Source organism: Dromaius novaehollandiae, chromosome 12 (genome assembly GCF_036370855.1).
Source record: "Dromaius novaehollandiae isolate bDroNov1 chromosome 12, bDroNov1.hap1, whole genome shotgun sequence".
NCBI classification, from domain to species: domain Eukaryota; kingdom Metazoa; phylum Chordata; class Aves; order Casuariiformes; family Dromaiidae; genus Dromaius; species Dromaius novaehollandiae.
The window spans coordinates 6,561,559-6,568,636 of NC_088109.1; the positions used below are offsets into that span (position 1 = coordinate 6,561,559).

Below are 7,078 nucleotides of genomic sequence, written 5' to 3' on the forward strand. Positions count from 1 at the left end.
TAATTTAGTAAATTTCAACCTGTTCTATGGACCAAATGTAAAATATTTATAAATTAAGATGCATTTTAAATGTCTATAAATGGTGTCATAATTAAAGCACGATTGTTATGTAAGTTTCCAAGAGTTTAGAGCAAAAAAGAATAAAGGTTATATTATACAGTAAATTCAGAATTATGCAGTGTTTCATTGGACAAACCCAACGTTGTTTTTTTTTTTTTTTTGGTGAAACAAGTTCTAAATATTTCAAATATCATATAGATAATGTTTTTAAATATCAAAGCCCTATATCAGACCTATTTATGCATAATGTTGTTACTGTTTGGCTGGCATGCACATATTATTATACAGCAAGTTTAAAAGCAGAGATGAGAGTGTACCTGAAACAGTAAACATGGGCTGTAGCAGGAGAAAGACTTACCGGATGTTTATCTATCTCAGAGGTACTTCTACAGCTCTGCCCCTCTCATTGCCGCCTCTCAGTGGAAGGTGATACAATTTAAAAAACAATTTCATAACTCCACCAATAATTATGCAAATATTCAGATGGCAAAAAGTTAATTCATTAAACTTAATCAGATTTGCTTTGCAATCTGAAAGATACTGAGTGCTGGCTTAACTGCGTTTAAATCCCTGGGGTGAGTAGGAATGCTAGCTCGTGTTTGTTTGACTTACTGATGAGTTAAGACCTAAAGTCTAGATCAAACACATTTATTACTCCACCAGGCAGTAAGGAAAAAAAAGTTTTAAAAGCAGTTGCACTGTTTCTGGCTTGCTAGAATGACAAGACAAGGTGGAAGCTGCTGGAAAAACACAGGAATGAGTGAGGCAAGCGGGGGAAGAAGCAGGGCAGCTGGCGTAGACAAGTCTCCAGACTGGAGCCACTGCTCGTATGAGAAGTATCAGTGTGGTTGAGAACACCAAGAATCAAAGCTGTGCAGAGCAACTAGAACATGACTGGATCAGCAGGCTGAAGTTGTCAGAATTGTCTGGTTTTCATGAAAATTCCTGCAAGCAGAATATGACTGATATGTTTCAGGCTACCTGACGCATCTGTTCGTTTAGCTACACTGCTAGAGGAGATGTAGCATCTAATAGAGCACGCTGCAGCATTTCAGCTTCTTACCTGCAGGTCTTGCACAGCCCCTGAACCTGCTCGCACCACAGCTTGTCTTGCAGCGAGAGGGAGTGCCTCTGAGTGTTCGTGGTCAGGCCCACGCTTGTTCCTGTCCCCGAAATCTGCTGCAAGCAGGTCATGATTTTGATTCAGAGAATTGTCCTGTTCATTAAGAAGAAGGAAAAAAAAAAAAAAAGAAAAAAAAGAAAAAAAAAGTCGCTTAGTTAGTTATGACCCCCTACCCAGCATCCTGCCCCTTTGGTTACCCTGCAGGGACAGAGCAGCCCAGGAATTCTGAGCAGTCACCGTGAAAAGCCTGGATTTTAATATAAACCTCCATCAATAACATTTCTGCTAATGAGTTGGGCTGTGAACTGCAGCACCTCAAATTTCTGATTTCTAAGCCTCTACTGAAGAGGTTACCAGTCCTAGCTGAATCCAATGGGCTGGCAAAACAGAGACCTTAAACTAAACTGATACATTTCTACAGAAGTCATTTTTCCCCTGTATCAGTTGTCATTAAAGCATGAGAAAACTTCAAACAAGTTCTACAGCAGCCTCTCTTACATCTGGGTCTATGAAATACTTTTGCTGAGGAGTTAGATAATTAAATTCGATACATAGCTATAAAATTGGGACAGGACATCATGCTGGGAAAGATTCTAAATAATTTTAGAGGATGTGATTAGAATTGAAAATGCTCCCAATAAAAGTGTCTAAAATCATAAACTTCAAATTCAAAATGCTGCACACGCAAATGTGCAAGTACTAATGGGGGAGGCTGGGAGGGGAGGATCCTTGCTCTGTTTTTGAGAAAAGGCTGGAGAAGAAGGGCACGAGCAGGTAGGGAAATCACAGATTGTCATTTATGTAAATGGGGTAAAAAACCAACTTAGTTTAAATTTTTTTTTTTCCTGTAATTTCAAAATTGTCAATCTTTAATGTTTATATCACGGGAGTTACACACTGCATTCATGGCCTGCTGCTTTCAGGATCCAGTGTAAGAAAAATGACAACAGTTGCATTTGAGAGAAGTGGCCATAATGCTTAGTGCTGGGTGGCTGGCCAGCTAGCCTTGCAAGGGGCAAAGAAATTATGGCTGAGGAAAAGGAACCTAGTTGAAGGATATTGAGTTAGTGCTGTGATATTTCCATGGTCTCCTGGAGGAATTTTCTCTTGCCGTTCTGCAGAAATCCTGACAGCAATTCAACAAGAAAAATGCAAATAAGGTCACTTCTTCCCTACAGGACTGCAGGATGCCCTGAGAGAAATCCATGTCCTCACTCGTCAGGAGTATTAGTTCAGCTACATGTGCTTTTTTTTCTAAAATAACACTATGTTGCTTTTGGGTTTTTGTTTGTTTTAAGCCTGATTATTTCTGTTTTGTTTTGCCTAGGCCACAATAGCATTATTACAATTAACTATTACGATTACTGAACTTTAAACTAAATTCAAGTGTTGGGGAGTACTCAGGGGATATTAAACCCTGAGGCATGGCTGTGGTACATGGCATGGGGTGTGAGGTACAGACAATCTCATGCTTACCTTAGCCTGGCAGTAAGCAGAAGGTGGTATCTCCTGACTGCCGTTCCATGACCACATCTGGCAGCTGCAACTGAACCCACCTGGGAGCAGCAGAAGGGAACTGCACCAGAACAGTGGGACAATCTTATCTTGGTCCTGCCACTTCAGGAGAGGTTCCCAGCGAGGAGGAGTGCAGAGGCCGTTGGACGGCTACCTGCAAACAAAAAAAGACAAATATGATGAGGAAAATGACACAGAAGTTGTGTTCCTCAGCAATGCAAACTGATGAACTTGGAGCTAAGTGCAAGCTACAGGAGCTGCCAACTGACTGTAAATGGCTACTGTTACCTTAGTGTTTATGAATCTTCCAAACTACCAAAAATTAACCAGTTTCACAGCTCAGTTATCAGAGCAAGAAAGCAAGCACAAAGCTTTATACTCCAAAGGTTCTTTTTAATTTTTTCCCCACTTCTTTCCCAACTTCTCGTGCTGTTCAGGATAGTAAATTGAAAAAAAGAAAAATCCACACGTGCTGTTATTTAGGCCAGTTAGTTAGTCCTAGTCTCTCTTCCTCAACCTGAATGCTCTGACTTGCAACAGCCCTGGTGCCCGGGAAGCGCCTAGGCCAGGCTGAGCTAGTCCGTTCCTCCCTGCCGCACGGCCGTCTGCTACGAGGGAGGAAGGAGATGGCCCTGAAACAGGCAGTGGTAAATTCTGCTCTACCTACTGCACATGGCCTGTATCTTCAGGCCTGGATATTCATTGCTTCATCACTTCCTCTGACAGTTAGAGTGGTTGCAGGGTGGCTAAGAGAGAGGCAGGTATACTTCACTTCTCCAGGCAGACTAAGCAGCTCTTCAGCAGATAGGAAGTGACGGCAAAAAAGAAGAGTCAAAATTATCTTCGTGAGTACTCTCTGTTTAACAGTAAGAAGGACAAGCTGAGCTGATGACTGATTAGACAGTCATTTAAAACAGATTTTTTTAAAATACAAACAATTTTTCCATTTTTTTTCTCCATTCTAAATATGCCTCACTGTCTCTCTTCTTCCTGTAAATTAAAAAAGAAAAAAGAGAGATCAGAAGATCAGAGAACAAAGGGGAAGTAAAAAAACAGGGTCAAGTGAAACAATATTTAGTCATAGCTACAGAGCTTAGTTCTCTCTTATGAAGATGATGTAATCAAGTATTGCTACTTCTCCTTCCTTCCTATACTCCCAGCAAGTTTTAAGGCCAGTCTATAATTCGGCCAGTCTTTCCTGCTGACATTTACTGGGCATTGAGCAATTTTCTTCAATTTTCACAGAAATCCAATGCATTTTCAGGCCTACAGATCGGTGTTGCTGCATTCTGCTCTACTCTTCCGACTGAACACTTCACGAGTCAACGGCAGGGGCCCCGCAGCTGGGACAAGAGCTCACCTCACGACCGTGCCCCTCGCCATGCAGACTGCAAGACAGGGAACCAATAACCCTAACTGCCAGCCCCAGGCAGTACACAGCCATCGGTGTACCTGTGCATACACACACTCTGCAAACACATTCATTCATAAATCAGCTCCTATTTTAAAATGTATGAATTGGTGATGGAGGGCTTGCACTATTTTTCAGCCTAACATCTGATGTTTTCCAGGCTTGTAAATGGTTTCACATTAAAATTAGTAGCAAATGTTCAGTTATTATTTTGAATATCAAACAGGCTGAAATAATCTGGTGAGTTACTTGTGAGTCATAAGTACACGACCATGCTAAATGTGTCCAAGACTGCCCGAGAGAAGGGCAGAATGGATGAGGCATCGTCACAAGGACACAAATTAATGTGTTTCGGCAGCAACGGTGCTTTAGTCATCCCGAAATATCTGCCTCATCTCTTTTCGGAAATAAGTTCCTAAGAAGCTGGGTATTTATGCAACATTTTAAAGTAACAGTGAAATGACTAAAAGTAGCAGAAAATGACTAAAAGTTACAAGCTGAATTTGTGTTTGGAGTCTTCTCTACACTTGACCAAACTGGATACCCACTTGGTGCCGGGAGGGGGATGACACTGGGTGGAGCAAGTCACTTCCTTATTACACTGCAGCAATACAACTTCTATATATTGTAACTACGCTAAAGCAACCCAGGGACATCTACACGATTTAAGAGCAAAAAGCCAAAGAGGCTAGAATTATTCTACAAAAAGGTTTTCCAGCCATCTCTGGCACTTCCATATTTCCCAGCATACCCAAACACACAGTTACTTCTACCTCTGCATCTCCCCTGCAGATGAAGAGCTACCACCACAGAGAAAGCTCAGAACTCACTACATCCAATAAAGGCAGGACGTCACCTCCTGCTCTGCCACCTGCTCTGCCACCAAACCAGAGGCAGTGTCCTCCCTCCTCGATTACCTGCCAGGCACTTCCAAAGCCATGAACACAGGGCTCTGGAAGGCACTGGAGCACCACAGGAAGGTAGATTTTGCCAAGTGTGGGAGAACTTGTTACAGGTAAATGTCTGAGGACTTCGATAAAGCAGACAGGCTAAACACCACAAGTCAGGGCCCAAAAAAGTGGGCCCCAAAGCTTTCCCCAAAGAAGAAGAAGGGCCTCCAGGCTGAGTAAAAAGGGTCTTGGGCTTCTGACTACATGAAAGGTTTTGTTTCTTTTTTACCCAGTCGGTTCTTCCCAAACAACGGCCACCTCAGAGGGGCACCAGGGGCTGTTGAGGCTGAGAGCGATGCCGCAGAGCCCGGCCGTGCCCCAGACCGCGATGCTGCCGGAGCTGATCCCTGGAAAGCCGCAGCAGCTCCCGCTGCTGAGGCTGCGCCTCTCTGGGCAGCACGCCGGCAGGTCTCCTCTGGGGCTTTACGAGCAAAATATCTGTCCCGGCACGCTCAATTTCTGAAGCAGGAAGTCATTAAATATTTGCTTGTAAATATAAAACCATCTAGTGTTGTAGGAATTGAAACAACTACCCTGGAAATGATTGAGGAGCATTTTGATGAAGATCTATCAGTAAAACAACAAATCTCTCGCTGGAGATAAGCTGGAGCATGAGGGTCTGCTAGGGAATAATTTCTAGGTCATTTCAGCTCGCTGCACTGCCCTGCACACGCTTCCTTGAATGAATGACCGAAACAATTAATCAAAACACTAGAGAGAAACACCAACTCACACTGTAGGCAACTAACTTTGCCCTAAAAATGACAACGCTCACCATTTTTAACCTGCTCTTTATCAGTTGTCATACGCCAGCAACGCATGACCTTTACTTCTGATCTTTCCACGGACTTCTTCCTCGTGCAGGAGGGATCAGTGCTGACCTTTCCCAGCCCGTGTTGCTCCCGTGTTAACCAGCTATCCCGTGGCGGCTCCGAAAGGCACGCACAACTTGCCTGCCAGGCTCTGCTTCAGAATTACTCAATTAGACTTGGCTTTTGGTTAGACACCACTCTAGCTCAGCCTTCCCAGACTAGCTAGACTAAAGGAACCTCTGCTCTATTCCACTTTCCAAGGAAGACATCCAGCTTCTGCCGCTGACCCCAATGATTCATCAGGCCCAACGTCCTCTCTGAAATAAGAAAGCGCAACCTGGGAACAAGCCCGAAAAGAAAGCTTCCTTTTTGCACAGCTGAATCTCCCCCACTACAGCTTACCTGTGGGAGAGGGCTGCAGGCAGGTCCATTAAGGCTCATCTGTTCACAAGGAGAGAGAGACGAATTTGTGCTCCCTGGGGACTCACTCGAGCGGCTGCGTTGAAGTGTTTCACTGCATTACTAACTTACACGATATCTGCCCGAGGTATGGCGTTAGCAGCAAACAGCATCCTGTACAACAGGCACACTACAAGTGCCAACAGTTAAGACCTGCCAACACCATTCACGGTATCTCATTCCTCCCAGTGTCCCACATCACACTCAAGCCCACACCCAGCAGCGGCCACGCCGGCAGCAAGCACAAATGCACGGACACACTGAAACCGCACTGAAACCCCCAGACGCTCCTGCTACAGCTAACACAACGGGGAAAAAAACAGTATTAACTTGATGCCTTATCCGAACCCATGGGCTGCATTCAGCCCTGCACAATTTCCATTACATTTACATGAATGATGTGTTAGAAAAGACACTTCAGGGTTTCCAACTCTGGTCAGAAAAATGACCGAGTAAACCAGGTCCTGCCGGCATTGAGCAGTAAGTGAAGGCAGCAACAACCCCCCGCTCCTTTCAGAATGAGGAAATAAAGGGAGAAAGATCTCAACCATCAGCTAACCGATACATGCTGTGAAATAAAACTTTCATTTTAACACAGTTGTTACAGTCTATAATACAATAATATTACATGTTACCCTCCAGCGGAACCAGCCGCATCCACAGAGGACGTGAGCCCTCTGCTGAAGGAGCGCTACCCCCATGGACGGCCGCGCGTGCCGCGCGCCAGCTACGCCGCTGCAGAAAAAGC

The 7,078-nt window shown here is 44.2% G+C and overlaps 1 long non-coding RNA gene across 2 annotated transcripts; it reads right to left on the minus strand.

Moving 5' to 3' along the window:
- Window positions 1-191: 191 nt before the first annotated feature.
- LOC135329674 (uncharacterized) lies at window positions 192-3,683 on the minus strand. Of its 2 annotated transcripts, none has more exons than XR_010391207.1 (3): window positions 3,362-3,683; window positions 2,660-2,848; window positions 192-1,276 (listed from the first exon to the last, which is right to left on the minus strand). It is a non-coding gene; the product is annotated as an uncharacterized LOC135329674 (long non-coding RNA). The 2 variants fall into 2 exon arrangements; XR_010391206.1 differs by having other exon boundaries at window positions 2,660-2,852.
- Window positions 3,684-7,078: the final 3,395 nt, after the last annotated feature.